The 12815-nt window shown below is 54.3% G+C and overlaps 1 protein-coding gene and 2 long non-coding RNA genes across 3 annotated transcripts in view; 2 read left to right on the top strand and 1 right to left on the bottom strand.

The window, feature by feature from the left end:
- Positions 1 to 8320, top strand: part of LOC116654339 — an 18615-nt gene extending 10295 nt beyond the window's left edge. The window contains exons 2-3 of the long non-coding RNA XR_004309518.1: positions 7882 to 7983; positions 8231 to 8320. This is a non-coding gene — a long non-coding RNA (uncharacterized LOC116654339). The remainder of the gene's footprint in view (positions 1 to 7881; positions 7984 to 8230) is intronic.
- The window catches only part of EXOC4 (exocyst complex component 4), a 365546-nt gene that overhangs the window by 197376 nt on the left and 155355 nt on the right, over positions 1 to 12815 (bottom strand). The window lies entirely within an intron of this gene.
- On the top strand, positions 8580 to 9145 carry LOC116654342. The gene is made up of 3 exons (XR_004309523.1): positions 8580 to 8675; positions 8767 to 8873; positions 9096 to 9145. It is a non-coding gene; the product is annotated as an uncharacterized LOC116654342 (long non-coding RNA).

The following is a 12815-nucleotide window of genomic DNA, read 5'->3' on the forward strand; positions in this document are numbered from 1 at the left end:
GCAAAGGCCAGGCTCTGGCACCCAGTGCAGCCAGAGACCTGAGCACTAGCATCTTGTTTTGGGACGTCGGTCTGGTTCTCCAAATATTTCTTATGGTGTGTTGAGTAGGACTAGGGAAGTCATCCTGCCCCTGTACTCAGCATTGGTGAGGCCTCACCTCGAGTACTGTGTTCAGTTTTGGCATGTCAACACAGAAAGGACATGGGGGTAATGGAGCAGGTACAGAGAATGGCAGTTTGGCTCGTGAAGGGCTTGGAGAATCAGCCCTACGAGGAGAGGCTGAGGAAGCTGGGGCTGTTTAGTCTGGGGAAAAGGAGGTTGAGGGGAGACCTTATCGCCATCTTCCAGTACCTGGAAAGTGCTTATAGTGAGAGTGGGGCAGGTCTATTCTCACTGGTGACAAGTTACAGGACGAGGGGTATTGGTGTCAAGTTGTGGGAGGGCTAGTTTAGGTTGGATGTTAAGAAACAGTTCTTTACAGAAAGGGTAGTTAAGTACTGGAATAGACTCCCCAGGGAGGTGTTGGAATCGCCATCCCTGGTTGTGTTTAAGAGCCGTTTGGATGTGGTGCTCAGGGATATGATTTAGCAGAGGGTCATTAGAGTTTAAGTTGTATGGTTAGGCTGCGCTTGGACTTGATGACCTTGAAGGTCTTTTCCAGCCTTGGCAATTCTGTGATTCTACGATTCTTGGATGCAGCCTTCCTTTGACTTGTGCAGCCGTGGCAAACGAGCAGATTCACCAGAACTATTAGGGTAGCCTTAACGGGGTGTGACTGATGTGCTTCTGGTAGCCATGGCTGCAGCCTTGCCCGTTACCAGGCCGTTAACAGGTGCCCCCGCACTTATCACTCATCACAGTGAGATAACAGGGCTCCTGGCTGGGCAGTCCCTTGAACGTGTGGCGTCCCATCCCTCCCAAAGGCCTTTTCTAGGCAGAGGGCATGGAGGCAGAGCCGTTGCCGTGGAAACGCCCCCAGAGCCTCAGCCACTCAGGCAGCGGCTGGATGTAGGCCGCACCCACAGCTGTCCTCTTCTGGACGGATCCTTATTTTTGACCCATTTAAGTCCCTCCCCAGCATTCCTGTAGGCAGCATTCAGTAACTGGAAGGCTCCACCAGTCTCCTCCGAGCCTTCTCTTGTCCATGCTGAAGAGCCCCAGCTCACTGAGCCTGTCCTTGCAGGNAGTCCCCCTCTGCGCTTCCTCTTGTCCATGCTGAAGAGCCCCAGCTCACTGAGCCCTGTCCTTGCAGGCGATGGATGTGCTCCAGCCCTCTGACAGTCTTTGTGGCCCTCCTCTGGCTGTGCTCTCACAACTCCATGATGGGGACTCCAGCAGTCTGCACTAAAAAGCATCCAGGCATCTTTTGACATATCTCAGGAATAAGGAGAAGTCACAATGTCTCCTGGACACGCTTGTCGCAGTGTTTGTGTCACCCTGACTGTAAAGAACTGTTTGTTCATATTCCTATGGAAGAGTTAGTGCCTAATACTCCTTGGTGCTGTTGCAGGGCAGCAAGGAAGAAAGTTTGGTCTGATCCTCTTGGGAGCCACCACTGAAGTAATGAAAAGAATTGATAAGATCCCCTGTCAGACCCCTGCAAGCTAAACAGCAGTAGGTGTATATCTATGTCATCGCTGCCTACCTGAATCCAACATAGGGAACAGCAATGTGAGGGATATTCTAGGTAGGGGAGTTTCTGCCTTACATCTTTAACCCAAGCTCCCAAGAGACAACAGAGCTCCTGTGTAGAGGCTCTAGTCTACACACTGGTCTTCTTCTCCTTCAGCAGAGAGTCACCAATGACAACGACCTGTAATTTTTTTCTTTGCTGAGGAGGTTTTCATGCTGTGTGAAGAGGCTGGACTTTGGTGGCAGCTCCACGTGGGGAGAACCATCGTCACCACCAATGTCCAGTTGTCCCCTGCTGAGCACCGTACTGTTCCACAGGGGCAGCAGGGGATGCAAGAGAATCTCTGGGCAGGTGGGCCGGCATCGGTGAGCAGGAGCTTTTGACGTGGCCACACACCTAACGACGTTGTTGCTAGGGAGAGGAGAGGGCGGGGGTCTCACTGCAGCAGGAACACCGTCTGCCTGCTGGTTCCCAGTTATCTGCTTGCAAGGTAACGGGGGTGATGTGCTCCACGTGGAGCCTCAGCTGGCTGCCTAAATCTCAAGGCCAAGAGGGACTGGCACCAACAGTCAGTATCCCTCTCACATTCCCTAATGATCCTCAGCCTCTCCACCTCCTCCTTCAGGTCAAAACACGTAGCTGCTCATATCTAACACAAGCTCTGTCTCCATCACCTAGCACTGCAAAGGCCAGGCTCTGGCACCCAGTGCAGCCAGAGACCTGAGCACTAGCATCTTGTTTTGGGACGTCGGTCTTGGTTTCTCCAAATATTTCTTATGTTGTGTTGAGGCAGGACTAGGGAAGCTATCCGGACGTGTACTTGGCAATTGAGGTGAGGCCCTCAACTCGAGTACTGTTCGTTTCAGTTTGGCATGTCAACACAAGAAAGGACATGGAGGTAATGGAGCAGGTCTAGAGACAGGGACAGTTTGTCTCGTGAAGGCGCTTGGAAGAATCAACCTTACGAGGAGAGGCTGAGGAAGCTGGGCTGTTTAGTCTGGGAAAGGATGCTGAGAAGCGAGACCTTATCGCCATTTCCCCAGTTACCTGAAAGAGGTTGCTTATAGTGAGAGTGGGGCAGGTCTATTCTCACTGTGACAATGACAGGAGAATTGACCTCATGACAGGGAAACTTGACCTCAGTTGGGGCGAGGGTAAGTTTAGGTTGGACTGTTAGGAAACGCTTCTTTACAGAAAAGGGTAGTTAACAGCGATAGACCTCCCCAGTGAGGTGTTGCAATCCCATCCCCTGTTGCGTTTAAGAGCCGTTTGATGTGTTGTTCAGGGACATGATTTGGCACATGGTCGTTAGAAAATTTAAAGTTCTATGGTTTAGGCTGGCGGTTGGACTTGATGACCTGCAAAGGTCTTTTCCAACCTGGGTAATTCTTTGATTCTGTGATTCTTGGATGCAGCCTTCTTTGACTTGTGCAGCCATGGCAAACCACCAGATCTCACCAGCCCCTTTAGTTTAGCCTTAAAGGCGCCTTAAAACCCAAAGGGCTGTTTCTAGGCAGAGGGCGTAGAGGCAGAGCCGTTGCCGTGGCAAACTCCCCCACTGCCTCAGCCACTCAGAGCAGCGGGCCTGATGTAGGCGCACCCACCAAGCTTGTCCTTTTGTGGAACGGATCGCTTAATTTTGAGCCAATTTATGTCCCTCCCAGCTTTGCTGTAGGCTCCTTCAGGGAGTGTAATGTGGCCACCAGTTCTCCTCGAGCCTTGTCTTGTTCCATGCTGAGAGCCACAGCTCACTCAGCTGATCCCTTGCAGGAGATGATTGCTCCAGCTCTGGCAGTCTTTGTGGCCCTCCTCTGGCTGTGCTCTGACAGCTCTCCCAATTCGGGACTCTCCAGCAGTCTGCACTAAATAAGCATCCAGGCAGATCTTTTGAATATCTCTAGGAATAAGGAGAGTCCCAATGTCCTTGACAACGCATTGTCCAGGTGTTGGGTCACCGCTGACGTGAATAAGTTTTTGGTCACATTCCTATGGAAAATGCTCCTTGAATTCTGTTGGCAAGGGCAGTAGATATAAAATTTGTGCCTCATCGCTCTGGCGGCCAACACTGGAAGTATCAATAAGCACTGATTAGATCCCTCTCAGACTCACTGCAAACTAAACAGCAGTAGGTTTCAACCCTCTTGCTGAGGCACGTGGCTCTCAGGCCTCATGCGTCTTTGCAATCCATTGCTGGACTCTCCCAGCATTCCCTGCCGTTCTTAGAGCATGCGGAGCCAGACCTGGACAAGGAACTCCAGATGTGGCTCGCTGGAAAGAGCAGAGGTAGAGAGAACTCCATTTTGCCCGGTGGCCAGACATTAGATAGCACTTCTTTCTCCTCAGCTATAAGGCCCTTCCCATTAGCCTAGCTGAACCTCATCTAGTTCTGCTCTACCCAATTCCCCAGGCTGCCCATCGGCTACCCTGCCTTCGCACAAACACTGGTCTGGTTTTTGGGAGGATTAACCCCGTGATCTGAGCACCTATCTTTGCCCAGTCTCAGCAAAAGCAGAGTAAAGGAAACTGACGAAAGACAATTTAAGGGGAATTGGTTGGTTTTATTTTGGGATGGTTGGGTTTATTTTTTTGGACAGCTGGGACTGGAGCCAGCACATGGTACTGGCCCATGGCCCCAAGCCACATATTTTTGGTTAACTAGGTGGGGGATGGATGTTGGCTCCGATGTTACACCTGGGAGTGACTTCATGCCTGGGTTCCTCCCACTGTTGGTTCTGCTTCCAAGCCGTTTAGTTTTTGGCTGATTTTATGGTGGACATTGGATGCTGGATCGATATTGGACCCAGGAGTGACTTCCTGCCTGGACAGACCGCCCTTCCCTGATGTAATTTTGGGGGATAGATGGTGGAGGGGGGATGCTGGCTTGATGGTCGGTCTAGGTGTGACTTCATTCCTGGGACAGCCTCTGCCGTCTCCTGCAGCCCTCTTTCTGAGCGGCTTTGGGCATATGGGGCTTGACGTGCCGCTGAGGAACGGCTTCTTGTGCGGGCCACCCGTGGCTGCCTGGAGCATTCCGCAGCGTCTGAACTCTGGGAACCTGAACGGACCTCCCTGTTCGCTGTCTGGTGGTTGGCTGCGGGCTCTGCTCGAGCAGCTGGAAGCTGGTGTGCGCCTGCTGCTTGAGGTCTCTAGTCGGGCTCTGGAAGCTGGGGCCGACTTTGCAGCGGGGAGCGGCTTCGTGTGCCGCTTCTTCCTCGCTGCCTGGGACGTCTTCTGCGTCTGGAGGCTCTTGATGTGTCCCGTCTGGTGGATGTGCGGGAGCTGCCTTCAGTGCCCGGGGTGGTCATATGGCTGCTCCCATGGTGTGCTGGACCGTCCCCACATGCATCCTGAAGCCAGGAACACGTTGAGCAGATCGCCCATGTTCTGTTCCCAGCTCGCTGGTCTCTGGCAGCTGGGAACTGTGCGATGGCCCCAAATGCAGACTGGCTGGTGGGGCCTGGCCTGCTGTCCTCAGGTTCCTGTGCATCGTGGATGTCTGCAGGCTCTCCTGGCTGGCAGTGCTGAATGCAGCAAAGTGCCAAGATGGTGCTGGCAGCTGTAAGGGGAAGTGGGAAGGTCAGCGGGAGGAACATGTAGCCCCGGGTAGGGACAGGCTGCATCCCTCCTGGGGCAGACAGACTCTGGCTGAGCTGCCCTGAGCACAAGCTGCCAGGCCTGCCTGGCCAAGCACCGCTGCCACACCAACTCATCACCCCTTACGTCCCTAGGCCTCGCACTATCTGTCGCAGTCCCACATGTTCATTCTGATGCACGAGTGGGAGCACTCTCGGTGGGTGTTCTCTGCTCCACAGGAGCTGCACAGGATCAGCTGCCCAGGGCCTGGGGAAGCAAAGGGATTTTGGGCATGAGGCCTAAGTGAGCCAAGCCAGGGAGTGCCCGGCTCATCTGTGGGGCTCAGTCCTTGCTCTCCAGCCTGTGCTCAGGCTGAGATCCCCCGCAGAGCCCAGACAGCTGCTGCGGTCACTCACCCCTCTTCTTCTGCTGCCACCTGCCTCTAGGGCAAAGGCACTTGATGGCGTCGCAGCTCCTGTGCCTGCGTACAACTGGTGTGTACGCATAACTGTTTCCCATTCTGATCTTCTACAGACAGAAAGGGTGGGAAAGTTGACTGAGTCCCCAGTGTTGTCCCCAGCATGTGACCCAAGGCTATTTTCCATCTCTCCAGCCCAACCCATTTCAGCTTCCTCCGTGAAGCCATGAGGCACGTGCTTCTTTGTGACAGCCAAGTGCCAGGCCTGCGAGAAGACTGCAACGCGGCAGGCCCAGCGTCGGGCTTTGTCATCTTGATGGCTTGGGCCAGACACAGGACACCAACCTGTCTGGGACCATGATCCCAAGGATGGACATTTTCAGTACAAAATCGGGCGTTGTCCTGACAGACCAGGGCACCCGAAGAATGCAGGGCCATCATTCAAGGCCTGTCGCTGCCAGTGAGGAGACTGGTGGCCACATTACAGTCCCAGAATGGTGCCTACAGCAAAGCTGGGGAGGGACTTAAATGGGTCAAAATGAAGGATCCATCCAGGAAAGTACAGCTGTGGGTGCAGCCTACATCAGGCCTCTGCCTGAGTGGCTGAGGCGGTGGAGGCGTTTCCACGGCAATGGCTCTGCCTCCACGGCCTCTGCCTAGAAAAGGCCTTTCGGAGGGCTGGGACGCCACACGTTCAAGCGACTGCCCAGTGAGGAGGGTTGTTATCTCACTGTGACAAGTGATAAGTGCAGGGGCACCTGTTAACGGCCTGCTAACGGGCAAGGCTGCAGCCATGGCTGCCAGAAGCACATCAGTCACAGCCCTGTAAGGCTAAACTAATGGGGCCAGTGAGTCTGCTGGTTTGCCATGGCTGCACAAGTCAAAGGAAGGCTGCATCAGCATGGACAAGGCCCTGAGGAGACTGGTGGTGGCTTTCCAGTCCCTGAAGGGAGCCTACAGCAAAGCTGGGGAGGGACTTAATGGGTCAAAATCAACGTTTCAATCACAAAAGTACAACTATGGGTGGGGTCTAAAACAGGCTACCTCATCAGGGGGAGCCAGTTGATGATGCCTTCTTGATTTAGTACCCAGATGTGTCACACTAGCAGGCTCTAGTCCTGAACGGGGGTTTCTTGCACTCAGGTGTGTATCTGCTGGGATAGCAGCAGGGTGGCTGACAGACAAAACAGGAGATTCCTGGAGCCTGTTGAGGATACAAACCTCATCCAGCTTTTAGATGGACCAAGCCGAGGTGAAGCCTTACCAGAGCCAGTGCTCACCAATACCAAGGAGACCATGTTGAGCAATGGAGGTAACGAGCTGTACTGTATCAAGTGTTTGAAGAGGAACAGAAACATCAGTCATGATCTCGATGGCTTTTTTAGCTGTTTGTTTCACATGGAAACGTGGTTCTTTATTGAGTGGTACGTTCTGTGAGTTAGCCTCATCTGAGATAAGAGTGGCCACAGCTTTGACAGAAACAGGGGCGATCAACACAGCATGTTGGGAGGAAATCCTTTCCTAGGTTGCCCAGAGAACCTGTGGGGCTGCCACCATCTTGACTGGGAGCCAAGAGCCCGCGCCCACAGCTGCCATGGGGCGGTGACCGTGATGTCACAGTGGGTGTCAGGGAGCGGCCATTGTGACGTGATGCTTGGAGCAGAGCTAAGGCTGCCGGGCTCAGGCCGAGCATCAGTTTGGCTTGGTGAGGCGTAGAGAGAGCAGGGACTCTCGCAGTGCTCACTGTTGATGCCAATGATGTATGCTAAGAAGAGGAAGATGTCTGACTCTCAGGAGCCAGGTGAGGCCACAACATCCCTGTGCACAGCTCCCAACACTGGCAGAGGGGTGCTGGGCCTCTGCCTGCGGCTGAGAGCTGAGAGGGGAGGAAGGGGCAGACAGGAGCTCCAGACAGGCACACATTGCGTGTGGCTGCCTTGGGTGGGCCTGCCACGGCCCCTTCCCTCCACCAAACTCCAGCACACGGCAGACACAGAGCAGAGTGGGTCCTGACTGGGGACACCTGGCCCCGCAAGGTGCTCACTGCTGCTCATCTTTGCTCTCTCCTCTCCAGTGTGCGTGCTGTGTGGCCAGGCGGATGTTGACCCCAACATCTGCGGGCGCACCTTTGCCCAGATTTGGTATTGGATTCATGAGTTCTGCTTGGTGAGTTCCCTCAAGCGATCCTGACTGCTTCCCACTGGGATGCTGCCGTTCTTCCTGTCCTCATGAGATCCTGCACTTTTCTCTCCTCCAGAAGTTTGCCAACATCTCTTTTGATGAGACACCCACACCGGAGGGAACTGTTGGCATTGACTTTGCTGCCCTCACGCGCAAGGCCAAGCAGGCAAGGCAGCAGGTAAGGATTTGAGCAGGCAGATTTGTGCCAGGAGGGGCTCACACCAGCTTAGCCTGGACACAAGGAAAGCAATCGCAGCCTGTCCAACCAGGACAAAGTCCTGCCCTTGGAGATGCTCCCTGTCCACCAGGCTGCTTCATAGAGTGTAACCCAGCAGTTCCCACACTCCATGCCCAGCCCAGAGCTGTGGGGCTGCCTGTAGAGGCACAGAATCTGACACTGAATTTGGCTGTTCTGCTCTTTGCAGCAATGCTGTGTTTGTGGTGAGACAGGGGCAGCCATCACATGCGCAGAGAGCGGCTGTGAACGGAGCTTCCACCTGCCCTGCGCCACGGACGGTGAATGCGTCACCCAGTACTTTGGGCAGTACAGGTAAGGGCTGTCAGCAGCAGCCAAGCCAGGGAGGAACCTGCAGGGACTGCTCCCAGCATCCTGCCAGAGCCTGAGCCAGGGCCTGGGGGCTCCTCCCTGCTCCTCTGCCCTCCTCACAGCACTTCTCAGTGTGCCCATCCCTTCCATCTTCCCCCAGGTCCTTCTGCTGGGAGCACCGCCCCCAACAGGCAGCAGCGACAGCTCCAGCAAAAGGCACCACCTGCATCATCTGCCAGGGGACTGTGGGGAACATGGCATCCTACCGCACTCTGGTGTGCCCAGTGTGCAAACATACCTGGTTCCACCGGGGCTGCATCCAGGTAGGAGCCCTCCCCTCACCCTGCAGGCACACTTGGTGCTCAGCAGCACCAGGCACTGCTCACACTCACACTGCTTCTGCTTCTCCTGCAGCGACAGGCCTTGAATGATGGCCCTGCATTCTTCGGGTGCCCTGGCTGTCAGGACAACGCCCGATTTTGTACTGAAATGTCCATCCTTGGGATCCATGTCCCAGACAGGTTGGTGTCCTTCTGACAAGCCATCAAGATGACAAGGCACGAGTGCTGGGCCTGCCCATGCAGTGTCTTGGCAGGCCTGGCCCTTGGCTGTCAAAAGAAGCACGTGCCTCAGCTTCACGGAGAAGCTGGAAATGGGGTTGGGCTGGATGAGATGGAATAACCTTGGGTCACATGCTGGGGACAACACTGGGGACTCATCACTTTCCCTCCCTTCTCTTGTAGAAGATCAGAATGGGAGGACAGTTACGCGTACACACCAGTTGTAACGCAGCAGCAAGGGGATGGGCTGCAAACGCCATAACAGTGCTTTGCCCAAGAGGCAGGTGCAGCAGAAGAAGAGGGGTGAGTGACCCAGGCAAGCTTGTCTGGGTCTTGCGGGGGATCATCAGCCTGAGACAGGCTGGAGAGTCAAGGATGAGCCGCCACACGATGAGCGCCGGGCACTCCCTGGCTTGCGCTCACTTAAGGCCTCATGCCCAAATCCTTTGACTTCCCAGGCCCTGGAAGCTGATTCCTGTGCAGCTTTCTCTGTGGAGAAGAACAGCCCACCGAGAGTGCTCCCACTCGTGCATCAGAATGAACATGTGGGACTGCGACAGATGTGCAGGCCTGGGGACCGGTAAGGGGTGATGAGTTGTGTGGCAGCGGGCTGGGCCAGGCAAGGCCTGGCAGCTCGTGCTCAGGGCAGCTCAGCCAGAGTCTGTCTGCCCCAGGAGGATGGCAGCTGCCTACCGCGCTAATGTTCCTCCTCCTGACTTTCCACTTTCCCCTTACAGCTGCCAAACATCTTGGACTATGCTGAATTCAGCCCAGCCAGCAGGAAGCCTGCAGAATCCACGATGCACCAGGAACGCTGAGGACCAGCAGGCCAGGCCCCACAGCCAGTCTGCATTGTGGGGGGGGGGGGCCATCGGCACAGTTTCCCAGCTGCCAGAGACAAGCGAGCTGGGAACAGAACATGGGGCGATCTGCTCACGTGTTCCTGGCCTTCAGGATGCATGTGGGGACGGTCCAGCACACATGGGAGCGCCATATGACCACGGGACTGAAGGCAGCTCCGACTATCCAGCCAGACGGGACCATCAGAGCTCAGACGCAGAAGGCGTACCCAGGCAGCGGGGAATGAGCGGACAGGAAGCTCCGCTCCCGGCACGCAAAGTCGGCCGAGCTTCCAGAGCCCGACTAGAAGACCTCAAGGCAGCAGGCCACACCAGCTCCAGCTGCTCTGAGCAGAGCCCGCAGCACCACCAGACCAGCGACAGGGAGGTCCTTCAGGGCTTCCCAGAGTTCAGATGCTGTAGAATGGTCCAGGCAGCCACGGGAGGCCCGCATGCAAAGCCTTTCCTCAGCGGCACGTCTATGTCCATATGCCCAAAGCCGGCTGAGAAGAGGCTGCAGGAGATGGCAAAGGCTGTCCAGGAATGAAGTCACACCTAGACCGACCATCCAAGCAGCATCCCCCTCCACACCTATCCCCGTCCACAAACAACCCAAAAAATTACATAGGGAAGGGCGGGTCTGTCAAGCAGGAAAGTCACTCTGGGTTCATATCGATCCGCATCAATGTCACATAAAATCAGCAAAAACTAGACAGGCTGGAACAGCAGAACCAACAGTGGGAGGAACTCAGGCATGAAGTCAGCTACTCAAGTGTGTAACTGGAGCAACATCCATCCCCACTAGTTAAACCCAAAAATATGTGGCTCTGGGATGGGCAGTACCCAATGTGCTGGCTCCAGTCCCAACTGTCCAAAAAAATAAACCCAACCATCCCAACACAATAAACCCAACCATCCCCCTTACATTTCTTTGTCAGCTTCCTTTTCTGTGCTTGTCCTGATGTGGGCAAACTTAGGTTCTGGGATCATAGGGTTTTCTCCTCCTAAGCAGCTTCCCTGTGGTTGTGCAAAGGCTGCTGGGCAGCCCCTGCACAGCCTGGACAATTGGGTGCAGCAGAATTAGATGACGTTCAACTAGTCCAAGTGCAGGGCACTACACCTGGGGAGGATGAAGCGCACGCTTCTATAAAATTAGGAGCTGAGCTGCTGGACAGGAGCTCTGTGGGGAAGGATCTGGGTTCCCTGGAGGCCAGTGGGGTGGTCGGGAGACATCAGAGTGCCCTTGTGGGCAAGAAGACCCGTGGCAGCCTGGGCTGCATTCAAAGGAGCCTGGCCAGCTGGGCAAAAAAGGAGTTCTCTTCTCCCTCTACTTTGCCCAGCGAGGCCACATCTGGAGTCCTGTGTCCAGGTCTGGGCTTTGCATCTCGAGAACGGCAGGGAACTGCTGGAGAGTCCAGCAATGGATTGCAAAGACGATGAGGGTCCTGGAGGAGCACCTGCCTCAGCAGGAAGGGCTGATACATCTACTGCTGTTTAGCTTGCAGGGGTCTGACAGGGGATCTTATCAATGCTTATCAATTCTTGGAGGGAGGGAGGTTTGGAATCAAGAGAGAACTCGATACAAGTTAGCAGCAAGAATAAGAACACTAAGACATCTATTTGATAATACACCTGAAAGGCAATATGTGTCAATCTACAATTAAGCAATTGGTTATTTGCGTCAACTGTCATGGTGACAACGGGCACTTTACTGGCACCTACTATCATGAGCACTGTGTTCTTCTTTCTCATGGGAACTTTCACAAAGTTGTTAGTTTGTTCATTTAAGTTGCTACTTTACTCATTTATACTATCACCAAATCCTTGAAGTCCTTGATGTTTCCATTCCCTTTCAGCCACCCATCCACAAACCTTGAGTGGTGGATGACAAGAGGCTGAGGCCAGACTTTATTCCTTGCTGCCCTGCAACAGCACCAAGGAGTATTAGGCACTAACTCTTCCATAGGAACGTGACCAAACACTTCTTTACAGTCAGGGTGACCCAACACTGGGACAAGCTGTTCAGAGAAGTTGTGGACTCTCCTTATTCCTGAGATATTCAAAAGACGCCTGGATGCTTTTTAGTGCAGACTGCTGGAGTCCCCAACATGGAGTTGTCAGAACACAGCCAGAGGAGGGTCACAAAGACTGCCAGAGGGCTGGAGCACATCCATCTCCAGCAAGGACAGGCTCAGTGAAATAGGGCTCTTCTGCCTGGACAAGGCTTGGAGGAGACTGGTGGTGGCCTTTCAGTTCCTGAAGGGAGCCTACAGCAAAGCTGGGGAGGGACTTAAATGGGTCAAAACCAAGGTTCCATCCACAAAAGGGCAACTATGGGTGTGCTCTACAACGGGCCACCTGATCAAGGGGAGCCAGTTGATGATGCCTTCTTCATTCAGTAGCCAGATGTGTCACACTGGCAGGCTCTAGTCCTGAAGGGGGGTTTCACGCACTCAGATGTGTATCTGCTGGGATAGCAGCGGGGTGGCTGGCAGAGAAAACAGGAAATTCTTGGAGCCTGTAGAGGATACCTTCCTCATCCCGCTTTTAGATAGACCGAGACGAGGTGAAGCCTTACCAGAGCCAGTGCTCATCAATGCCAAGGAGAGCATGAGAGAAGTGAAGACTGGAGGCAGCCTGGTCTTTAGTGATGGTGCCGTGGAGGAGTGTGTGACCTTGAGAAATGCAGGTGTGGCAAAAAGTGGAGTCAGGACCCTGAACTTCAGGAGAGCAAACTTCCAGCTGCTCAAGGAATTGCTGGATGGGATTCCCTGGAAACTGTCCTTAAGGGCATAGGAGCAGACCAGAGCAGGCAGCTCATGAAGGACACCCTTCTGTCAGAGCAAGAGATGGAGCTGATGGGGTGGACGAGCATCGTGGCTGAGCAAGGACCTGCAGCTTAAAGTGAGGGAAAAGAGAGAAAGGTGTGGAAAGTGGAAGCAGGGTGGTGTAGACTGGCAAGACTATTGGACGTTGTCAGCATGTGTAGAGATAGGATCAGGCATAAATGGAGCTGAGCTCAGCAGAATACTTTGGACCGGTGCTTCTCAACGTCTTTATCAAG

Source organism: Coturnix japonica, chromosome 1, assembly GCF_001577835.2.
Source record: "Coturnix japonica isolate 7356 chromosome 1, Coturnix japonica 2.1, whole genome shotgun sequence".
NCBI classification, from domain to species: Eukaryota; Metazoa; Chordata; class Aves; order Galliformes; family Phasianidae; genus Coturnix; species Coturnix japonica.